This window comes from Cervus canadensis, chromosome 33 (genome assembly GCF_019320065.1).
Source record: "Cervus canadensis isolate Bull #8, Minnesota chromosome 33, ASM1932006v1, whole genome shotgun sequence".
NCBI lineage: Eukaryota > Metazoa > Chordata > Mammalia > Artiodactyla > Cervidae > Cervus > Cervus canadensis.
In genome coordinates, this window is record NC_057418.1 from 6,240,799 (window position 1) to 6,253,128 (window position 12,330).

Here is a 12,330-nt window from a genome sequence, read left to right on the forward strand (position 1 = left end):
AAGGGTTTTGAGGAGATGGATGTGACTGAGTTCCACTGTGCCTCATATGTATCAGGTAATATGGCTTGGGATAATGTGATCTGAACACAGTAGCTGATTCAAATAACCAATAATCCCACCATAGATCAGCTTCAATAACTGTTTTAAGGCAGTAAAATGAGAGGGAAAAAATCAAGTCCCCAGTATCTTATGAGCACAATGACCCCTAAAATGTTTGGATAGTTTTCTGTACAGAGAGTAAGGTTCTCATCGATACCATTGAGCTTAGCTTCTTGAAGAGCAAAGATGTATTTGTTTTACCACCAGCACCTAGCAGATTGCCTTTCATTTTGAGTTTCTAAACAAAAGTTTATTCAATTAACATACTAAGAATTTTGGAAGTTTAGATAGAGTAGCTCTCTGGATAACTATAAAAGGTTTTAGGAGACTTCTTTAAGTCAGTACATTATTCATAGCCTCAATCGAAAAGATCATTTAAATCAAGGCATAACTGAGACATAAAAGAAATTAACACATTAAGTAGACTGAGTTTATTTTAGAGTCCTTTTCTGCCATACTTTCTTAAGATGTAGTAAACTTCACTTTTCAGAGACCACATGAAGGCATTTTCCTGTATAAAAGTTCATATTCAAGCATAAATTATCAAATATTATTAGTTAATGATTATGCAAATACCTATTGAGACACATTCTAGGGATGTGAGGGTAAAGGAGAGGAGACATAATTCTACTTTTCATGAAAATTCTAGTTTAGTGTTCAGCAAAGCTTCCTATTTTTTGTTATGGAAACTTTCAAGCATACACACCTGTGAAGAGAACGCTTTATGGAACCCAAGACACCTATTACTTGCTCTCAGTGGTTATCTCCATATGGACTCTCTATCCCACACTAGCCTGATTATTTTGAAGTAGATCTCAGGCATCAATTGTTTTATCTTAAAATATTTTAGTTTGTATCTGTTAAAGACAGTAATTCTCTAAGAAAGCTATAATACCCATTATTACACATAAGTAGATGTTAATATAATAGTTATTTAATGCCATAAAGAAAGAATCATTGTTCTTGTTTATTTCACACCAAAACACACAACTTTTTGTAAGTTCCATGTTAGAGTGGTATATCTGTTAAATTTCATTTAATTTAGTTTTTCCTCTTCATAATGCATGTGTATATATGTGTGTGTGTGTTGAGGAAACAAGATCAGTAGAATTTCCCTCTCTGGAATTTACTAATTACATGCCCAGAATGTCATCTAACATATTCTGTTTTCTTTTAAATTTCTTAAAAACTGTTAGTAAGATGTAGAGCCTTGTTCAGATTCATTTGATTTTTTTTCTCATTCTTTTTGTCAAGATTAACAGATATGGATGCTTGCAAAATATACATATAATTTTTTAAAACAGTATATCAGATTTTTACTAAAATTAAGCATCTTTAGAACTCAAAAATTAAACACATGATTAAGTAATTTTTCAAATGTTGTCTAAATTCCAGGAACTAGTAAGTGATTATAGCAAGGCTGCCAGATCCAAGATTTAGGTTAATGCAAATGTAATTGTGGTTTCAGACCATGAATTTTAAATCATTATAACTAGGCTCAAACACATCTTTATTAATCAAAATAGGAACCCTTATAATCAACATATTTTTACCAATGAGAAATAAGTTTATTTATTCTTGTAACATAAAAATCTGCACTTTGATATTTGATGAACACTTGGAAAACATTTTCAGCCTCCAGTCAATCCTAAAGAAAATCAGCTCTGAATACTCATTGGAAGGACTGGTACTGAAGCTGATATAAAGAGTTGACTTGTTGTAAAGACCCTGATGCTGGGAAAGATTGAGGCCAAGGAGTAGGGGGCAACAGAGAGGATGAGATGATTGGATGGCATCACTGACTCAATGGACATGAGTTTGAGCAAACTGCAGGAGATGGTGAAGGACAGGGAAGCCTGGCATGCTGTAGTCCATGGGGTTGCAAATAGCCGGACACAACTTAGAGACTGAACGACAACAATATACCAGTTATGAACTAGCGGAATTTGAAATGAAAAACATGATAACATTTACACTAGTATCTCCCACAATTAGATACCTAGGTATAAATATAATAAAATATGAGCAAGATCTATATGAGAAAAACTACAAATCTCTGATGAACAAAATCAAAGAAGAACTAAATGAAAGGACAGGGAATCCATGGTCACATAGGAAGACTAAATATTCTCAAATTGTCAGTTCCTCCCAACTTGATCAATAGATTCAATGTAACCCCAATCAAAATCCTAGCCAGTTATTCTGTGGATATAGACATCCTGAATCTATAGTTTATATGGAAAGGCAGAAGACTCAAAATATTCAATACAGATTTGCAACAGAACACCTGTGGAGAATTGACACTGAGACTTATTGTAGTCAAGATAGTGTGGTTTGGAGAAATAATAGGCACATAAAAAAAAAGATAGGCACAATCAATGTAATAGAATAGAGAACTCAGAAATAGACCCATATTAATATAGTTAACTGATCTTTGACAAAGGAACAAAGACAATACAATGAAGCAAAGATAGTCTTTTCAACAAATGGTACTGAAACAATTGGACATCACATGCAAAGAAAAAAATCTACGAACAAACCTCACACCTTTCACAAAAATTAACTTGAAATGGATCATGCACGTGTAAAATGCAAAACTAAACCCCTAGAAAATAACATAGCAGAAAACCTAGATGACCTTGGGCATGGTGAGGACATTTTAGATTTAACACCAAAGGCATGATCCATGCAAGACATTATAGATAAACTGAACATCATTAAAATTAAAATTTTCTTCTCTGTACAGGACAATGCCAAGAAAATGAAGAAGACAAATCACATACTGGGAGAAAATATTTGCAAAAGATACATCTGATGAAGAACTGGTATCCTAAAGGTACAAAGAACTCTTAAAACTCAACAATAAAAAAACAAACAACCTAATTCTAAAATGGACCTAAAACCTTAACAGGCACTTCACCAAGGGAAATATACAGATGGCAAATAACCACAGGAAAAGATGTCCCACATCCTATGTCATCTGGGAAATGCAAAATAAAGCTACAGAGAGATCACTACACATCCAATAGCCAAAATCCAGAACAGTAACACCACTTACTGGAGAGGATGGAGGGTAACAAAAACTGTCATTCATTGCTGGTAGGAATGCAAAATGTACAGAAGACAGCTTAACAGGTTTTACAAAGCTTCCTCTTGCTATACGATCTAGCAGTTGCACTCCTTGTCATTTACCCATAGTTGAAAACTTGCATTCACACTAAAACCTAAACATGGTTTTCATAGCAATTTTATTCTTAATTTTCAAACCTTGAAAGCAACCAAGACGTCCTTCAGTAAGTGAATGTGTAAATAAGCTGCAGCAGTCCAGGCAATGGAGTGCTATTTAACTATGCTGTCAAGCCATGAAAAGACTAAATGAGAGGAGCCAATGTGGAAGGCTACATAATATATAATTCCAACTATATGACTTTATGGAAATGGCAAAACTGTAAACACAAGAGAGAGATCAGTAGTTGCCTGGGGTTGGGGGAAGGGAAGGATGAACAGGCAGAACACAGAGCATTTAAGGGTCACTAAAAACTCATGGTTAGTCTAGGCCAAGGATGAATCCTAAAGTAAACTGTGCTCTTTGGATGATTATGAAGTGTCAATGTAGGTTGATCAACTGTAATGAATGTACCACTCTGAAGGGAGATGTTGACAGTGAGGGAGACTATGTCAGGGCAGGGAGCAGAAAAGAAATTCAATTTTTCTGTGACTCTAACACTGCTCTAAAAAGAAATAAAGTCTTTTTTTTAAAAAAAGATGTCTAGACCATCATGATGTGTGGCCTCATCCAAGTCCATTAACCTGCCTGAACCACAGTTTCATATTGATATTAAAAACCCTTGCAACTGAAAGTCCAAGACTCTGAGATCACTGATCGCAGTTTGAGATCACCATATTCCAAAGCCATTTACCAACATCCTTTTATTGTTCTAAGACAGAAGGAGTCTATGATTTATTATTTTTATACACAATCAAGTTCATTCTCAGCAAGCTGGGATCACCTCAGATACAATGAAGTACCCACATCATTTCCTTTGTTTTGAAGGAGATAAACAGTTAACATTCTAGAAAATTATATTGCCCCTACCCTCATTCCATTTTCCAAAATCTCACTTGCTCAATTCTCAAATAAAGTCTTGTTAAGTAAATTCTTTTCTGATAAGGTGAGGTTGTCTAGCAAACAAAATGATTTAAATATTTGAAGTCAAACTTGTTACTTTAGTACATTACAAGAAAGCAGCAACAAGTTTATCATCATATTGTTAATTTTGAAAAATCTTTATAAAATTCTCATTTCATGGATGAATTTTCAGTAGAAGCATGCCCATTTTAGCTATTTAAGAATTCATAACTTTAAAGCATGCATTTTTCCCTATAGGAAAATACTTGCTTGCCAAACGGCCTTAGAGTTTCCCATTTTCATGAAAATGATAAGTGATAAAAGCCTATAGAATAACAAATATCTATAGGCTTAAATGCAGTCTATTTGAACAATCATTGGTTGCTCCTGTTGTAGCAATGACCTCTATGGATCACATAAAGAAGCAAATTCACTGAATTTACTTCAGGCCTGTCTTTTGCATCCAGTATCTTCAGGGCAACATGACTTCATAGGTCAGGGATCTGCTATCAGGGAATCACACTGGTCAGCCGGCAGGACAGCTAGAGTAGCCAGCAGGAATGATCACAGACATCTGCTCAGTCCTCAGGGAGGTTGCAAGCTTGTTTATGTTAAGAACTCTTGCTGTTAGCAGAACAAACTTCTTTAGAATGTGTTCCCCTAATACTCCCTAAGGCAATGACGCACAGCTGTAGAGAGGAAATAGGCTCTTTAATTTGTTAACCATGCCCAGAAAAGAAGAAAACAAAATGCTCAAAAGAGACTATAAAGAGGTCTTTTAAAAAGTCTTCTCTAGAAACAACTGAAAAAAGGAAGCACTAAAAACTCCCCCATCACATAGAATGTATACAGATGGCTTGTTTGTTCCTTAGTATGTGTCCAAACTTCAATTTGAATCCCACAAATCTTTTTCTTCTGACTTTTTGGTTTTACCTCTTTGTGATCACATTGTCTAAAGCCTGTGCTACCATAAGACCTCTAAATCATTACTGTTGAAAGATCCCATTTGGAAAAATTCAGAAAGTCGGGAAAACAGGCCTAAACTTCTGGCCAGAAGATTGAGGTTAAGGTAAGGACGTGCTTTCCTTCAAATGAGGGTCCCAGACTTTAGAGTAGGAAGTTGAATAGTTTAATCCAACTCCAATGTACAGCCCTTATCAAAGCTTTTTTTTTTTTAATGTTTATCAGCTTCTCTATTTTAAATGCATTTACCTTGGATATCATGAAATATTTCAAATACAATGAAGTCAAACTTCACTGTAACAAGTGTCTTGAGCCAAGATCCAGCTACCAAGCTTCTTCAAGTTCTAAAAGTTGGCTATATCTGCTTCAACTTTTAATTTTTTTTAAGAAATAGTTCATTACAAATATAATTGATGTTTTTGACTGCCTCTCTTATATTTGATGTCAGTTTCTTCCTCTTTCTTAGCCTTTGCAGAGAAAATCATTAAAATTGACTGTCATTCTCATGCATTTTTACACTATTATAAGACAGTATCTGGAGTTGCTGGGCATATCTCTAGATTTTACATAACTGGTCTCATACTGTATGCATTCTTCAGTAAAGTCCTTTCTTAAAACTGTATTCAAGATTTAATCAAGTTGATATGTGCAGCTGTAGTTCATTCATTTTCCCTGGTGTACCATATCTATTGCAAGATACTTTAAAATTTATCCATCCAAAGTTTTAATTTTTTACTGTTACTTATGATGCTATGAACATTTTTGCATGTGGTTTTTTGAGTACATGTACAACATAGTCTCTAGATTTTCAATTTTAATATTATCAAAATACTCTTCAGATTGATACAGCAATTATTCTTTCACTAGACTCCAAATCCTAACCAACACTAGATATTGCCAACAATGTAAATTTTGTTAATCTGAAGTGTATGTTTCAAATTTAAACTTGCCTTTTTACTAGCAATCTTTCCATAATGTTTATTAGATTTCAGTGTCTACTCTAATACATTGCATGCGTTTACTGTATTTATAGGAGTTATTATTTCTGCATAATTATCTTTTGTAAAATATAGCAGTTATAAATACCTATTCCAAATTGTAGATTTTTTAGAACATTTGTTCATAGGTATTCTTTTTTCTGGATGAACAGGAATTTTTAAAATTCATATATCTCAATTTATTCATAGTGAAATTCTTCCCTGTTTGAAGATCATAAATATATTCTCTTAAATTTTCTTTTAACAGTATTAAGTTGATTATATAACATCATTCTTTCAACCTACTAGGATATATCCTTAATAAATGTTATATTAATTTCTTAGTACCTCATTTAAATTTTCACCTTTAAATTTACAACAAAATTTGTTTATATAACTGACCTTACTTTTACTGTGTTTGGCTTCTGTATCAATATATATTAATCTAACAGAATTAGGTGACAAGTTTCATTCCTTTTACTGTCGACACATAGCATAGATTACTTGTTCCCTGAAAGTTTTATAAAAAGTTTTACAAAAAATTTCCCAGCCCATGTTTGGAGAAAGAGGTTGGGAACACCCTAGAATACTAAAGTAGTTGCTTTGATTGTGTCCAGGTTTAATAGTTATTGTCTTTGTTATTTTCTATTCCAACACAACTATTGGAAATTCTTCTATAAAAATTATGGTTTTTATCTAAATATTTAAATTTAGATAAAATTTAGGACTAAAACTGTTAAAAATCGTGAATTATTTTTAAAGTTGCATTCAGTTCAGTTCAGTCACTCACTTGTGTCCAACTCTTTGTAAGCCCATGGACCGCAGCATGCCAAGCTTCCCTGTCCTTCACCAATTCCCGGAGCTTGCTAAAACTCATGTCCATTGAGCCAGTGATGCCATCCAACCATCTCATCCTCGGTCATCCCCTTCTTCTCCTGCCTTCAATCTTACCCAGCATCAAGGTCTTTTCCAATGAGTCAGTTCTTTGCATCAGGTGGCCAAAGTATTGGAGTTTCAGCTTCAACATCAGTCCTTCCAATGAATATTCAGGACTGATCTCCTTTAGGATGGACTGGTTGGATCTCCTTGCAGTCCAAGGGACTCTCAAGAGTCTTCTCCAACACCACAGTTCAAAAGCATCAATTCTTTGGCACTCAGCTTTCTTTATAGTCCAACTCTCACCACCATACATGATTACTGGAAAAACCACAGCTTTGACTAGACTTTGCGGACTTTGTCAGCAAAGTAATGTCTCTGCTTTTTAACATGCTGTCTAGGTTGGTCATAGCTTTTCTTCCAAGGAGCAAGAGTCTTTTAATTCCATGGCTGCAGTGATTTTGGAGCCCCAAAAATAAAGTCTCTCACTGTTTCCATTGTTTCCCCATCTATTTGCCATGAAGTGATGGGACCAGATGCCATGATCTTAGTTTTCTAAGTTTTAAGCCAGCTTTTTCACTCTCCTCTTTCACTTTCATCAAGAGGCTCTTTAGTTCTTCTTCACTTTCTGCCATAAGGGTGGTGTCATCTGCATATCTGAGGTTATTAATATTTCTCCCGGCAATCTTGATTCCAGCTTGTGCTTCATCCAGCCTGGAATTTCACATGATGTACTCTGCATATAAGTTAAATAAGCAGGGTGACAATATACAGCCTTGAAGTACTCCTTTCCCAATTTGGAACCAGTCTGTTGATCCATGTCCAGTTCTAACTGTTGCTTCTTGACCAGCATACAGATTTCTCAGGAGGCAGGCAAGGTGGTCTGGTATTCCCATCTCTTGAAAAATTTTCCACAGTTTGTTGTGATCCAAACAGTCAAAGGCTTTAGCATAATCAATAAAGCAGAAGTAAATGTTTTTCTGGAACTCTCTTGCTTTTTTGATGATCCAGTGGATGTTGGCAATTTGATCTCTGGTTCCTCTGCCTTTTCTAAAACCAGCTTGGACATCTGGAAGTTCATGGTTCATGTATTGCTGAAGCCTGGCTTGGAGAATTTTGAGCATTACTTTGCTAGCATGTGAGATGAGTGCAATTGTGCTGTAGTTTGAGCATTCTTTTGCATTGCCTTTCTTTGGGACTGAAGTGAAAACTAAACTTTTCCCGTCCTGTGGCCACTGCAAAGAAAGTTGCATTGGACTTTAGTAATGTCCTGTGTATGCATGCTCAGTTGTGTTCGACTCTTTGTAACCCTATGAACTTTAGCACACCAGGCTCCTCTGTCCATGGGATTTTCCAGGCAGGAATGTTGGAGTGGGTTGCCATTTCCTCCTCCAATATTAATGTCCTATTAATATTATTTATGCATGTCTTTTTTCCACTTTATCAGTTATGTAAAATATTCTTCCTATTATTATTCATTTTGGAGAAGGAAATGGCAACCCACTCCAGTATTCTTGCCTGGAGAATCCCGTGGATGGAGAAGCCTGGTGCAGGTTACAGGCCATGGGGTAACAAAGAGTCGGACACAACTGAGCGATTTCACTTCACTTTGATTATCCATTTTAAAAACCATATTGTTGATCTACAGGTTTCTTTGTTCTCATTTTGAGTTCCTACTTTTCTATGTAACATCATTTCTTGTTTCTTTAGAGTTTTTCCCACTCTTTTTCTAGGCTTTCACGTAAAAGCTATGTTTATCTATTTTCTAAGCACTCATTTTCTGATAAATGCATTTGAAAATCTAACTTTCCCTTTAAAGATCTCTCCTTAACAGTTTTATTCAGATTCATTTTGAGGGGAGGATTTTGATTTTGTTTTCCCTCCTCCTTCCTGTTTTTTCACAGTCTCTTAGTGATAGTTTTGCCTCAACAGGTGACACATTGCTTTTTTTTTTTTTTTAGATTCTTTTCCCAGGGGTAAGGATAGTCCAATTCTAGGGGTGATCAAGACTAGAGTTAAAATTTTAAATTACATGTATTTATCTTTTTGACAAATCATTAATAATAGTACTCAAAAGCTTAAGAAAATTACTATTTATTTCCTGTCCTATGAAAAAGTGATACACAAAAGCCTTTACATGTAAGAAAAAGAATTTGAGGGGAAATGACAAAATGACTTAATGATTACTGTTATGCTTTTCCAGTGTTTTGTATATATCTGTTGATAATTGACCACTTGGCTGGGATCACTGGGCAGAGAAGAGAAAGCCTAGGGCTAGAATCTATTGCAATCAAAAATAATCAGGCACTATCTCTGGACACTTGCCACTGCAAAATGAAAAAAAAGAAAAAAACCCCATGATATTTAACAATGAATGCATTGTCTAGTTAAACTATAGCAATCTTTCAGTCATAATGCATGTGAATGAGGAAATAAAACTTATTTTAGCAAATAATGTTTATATTTGAGCATAATTCTTTGGGTTGTATCTATTCGAAAGAAACCGATAGAAATACAGAAAATAAGAATATGCATAACCAGAAAAACTAGGATGTGAAGAAGATGTTTGTTTTAATAATGTCAGAAATAGCATGTATTTTAATTTTGAAACTCACTTTGAAACATTACAAAAAACATACTATGAAGAATTTAAATGTGGGCAATTTTTTGGCTTTTCATAAAAATTTTAATGTTTCATATTCTTGAACTTCAAATTACTTTAGTCTCTTTTATTTACAGGTTTTTATGGTACTTTCCCCAAGTTGGGAACCAATGTTTCAGAATAAATTCTTATAATAGCCTTACAAGAAAAAAATGCAAACCTAGCTTTCTGTGTGATGCAATTTGACCCACTTTTGAATTGTGTCTCTGTCACTTGACTGAGGTAGTAATAAATTTCACTTTGTGATGTCTACACAAGATATTTTTGGTGTTTCTGGTAGTTTATCTATCTATCCAGGTATTTACTACCATCTATCTTGTTATCTCTTTCAACCTACAGTTCATGTTTATTACATCTTTGCATTTGTGACCTTATCACTCTTCTGTAACTTCTATAAGATGATGTCACAAGTTCTAGAGCTACTTCTTGTTTAATTTTTCTTTCATATTTTCAATTTCTTTATTTCTTGTGATATGTCCAATAAGAATCCTTTGACCTGATATTTTGTCATGTTGATTCTTTTATTTATCTCTTTTAAGATATGATTTTTAGTCTCTTACCATGGGAAATTTCAAGCATATATCAAAATAGAAAAAAAATACAGCAAAACCCATGTATTGTAGATGGAAGCCCAGTATCTATTATTAAATAATCTTTAACTGTTACTAAACACAACCAGCTTTGTTTCATCTATCAGCTTTCTCTTGAATTTTCATTTCTATGGTGAGATTTTTGATTTCATGATATATTTAATTATTTTTAGTAAGTTACTTTTTTACTTGTATCATTCTGAGTTTTCAGGTACAGTTTACTTGGTTACTTAAATCGGTGATCTGCCTTTTGTCGTATTCTTAAATTTTTGGTGATGCTGATTGTGTGCTCAATTTTGTGGCTGAAATTTTGATTATATGATCTGTTGTATGTGTTTTGCACAATCCAAAGAGAATTAAGGTTTGTAATGAGATGCTGGAATTTGTGCAGCAGCCTGTTTGAAGAGTTGTCCTAGCAGAAGCAGAATGTGTCCAGTGAGACAAAGTACATCAGTACCTGGTCTTCTGGGTGTGGGAACACATACTTCTAGGTCTTGCCAACCACCTGGAGTTCTGCCTCTTTTCTTAAACCCAAGCTCCCACATACTGATGCATCTAGGATGCAGACATCCTGAATGGTCAAGAAATAATGAACCAGTTTGACCTCCCAGAACATCTTGCCACTGTACCAAATAATTCCCCCAAGAGTTACCTCTGCCTCCGATTCCTCTCTATTTACACCCTCCAACTTCTGCCCACATTATCTGCCTAATGTCGCTCTGCTACTGTGTGCCTTTCATCACTCAATTATTTCCCATGGTTTCCAGTCAATGAAATGTTTCCTTTCTCTTTTTCTAGTATCAGTTCAGTTCAGTTCAGTTCTAGTATAGTTCCGAATTAAATTTTTTTTTTTTTTGTAGGTACCATATGACACTGATTAAGAATGTGGACTCCAGGACTTCCCTGATGGTGCAGTGAATAGAATCAACCTGTCCATGCAAGGGCCCTGGTTCGATCCCTGGTCTGAGAAGATTCCACATAGCGCGGAGCACCTAACCCTGTGTGCCATGAGTACTGAGCCTGTGTGATAGGACTGCTGAACCCACGCGCCCAGCTGCTGACGCCCACATGCCTAGTGCCTGGGCTCTGCAGCAAAGGAAGCCGAAGAGTAACCCTGATCTCCAACTAGAGAAAGCCCACTCAAAGCGACGGAGACCCGGCACAGCCAAAAAAAATGTTAAGAGCATGGGCTCTGTATTCAGACTACCTGGGTTGAATTTTGGCTCTGCCATTTCCTCTGTGGCCTTCAGTAAGTTTATTAACCTGTCTGTGCTTCAGTTGCCTCAAATATAAGATGGAAAACAAAATGATCCATGAGGCTGCTATGAGGATTAAATACATTGGCACCTAAAATGTTCATAACAGTATTCGGTTCAGAGTGTAGTATGATTCTAAAATATAATTTTATTGAACTTGCCAAGCAAGGAAGATCCATGTTCAGAAACACAACCTTTCCAAAGAAAACCTGAAAAAATGTCTGATACATTCTAGGCAAGCACATAAGATTTTCAAGAACTCTATCAAAAATAGGAGACAATTCTGAATGGCTTCCAGATTCATGCAAGAGTGCTTTAACTTACCTGGCATTCTGATACATTCCAGGTTAAAGCTGGTTTGTTTTTAATATTGTTAATATGATCTCAAATAGTAAAAGAACAAGGCTTTCTGGTACTGCTTCCTTGATGCTCACCAGCTGGAATGCTGTGGAGAGTGCTCAGTAAACTTTACTTGTTATCACTATTGTTATTTTTGCTATTTAAGTGAGCACTGCTACCTAAGCTCTTTATGTGGCCTCTGTGCCCTGTGACCTTGGGCAAGTTACTCAACAGCTTTCAACCTTTTTTTCTCATTAGCAGATGGAGATAAAAGAATACCTATCTCACCAAGTTAGATTGCCATAAAGACTAGTAATAATATACTTAATTGCAGTATTGTGGAGGTTTTTCATTAATAATTTTCCTGTTTTGGCTCAAATGACTGAAATATACTTTGGAAAACACAACTGTCCTTGACTTGGCTTGCGGTCAGCCAGGC

At 35.3% G+C, this 12,330-nt stretch overlaps 1 long non-coding RNA gene across 1 annotated transcript; it reads left to right on the forward strand.

The window, feature by feature from the left end:
- Positions 1–2,864: 2,864 nt before the first annotated feature.
- On the forward strand, positions 2,865–12,038 carry LOC122434187. Its single transcript, XR_006267286.1, has 2 exons — positions 2,865–2,935; positions 11,157–12,038. It is a non-coding gene; the product is annotated as an uncharacterized LOC122434187 (long non-coding RNA).
- The last annotated feature ends 292 nt before the right edge of the window (positions 12,039–12,330 follow it).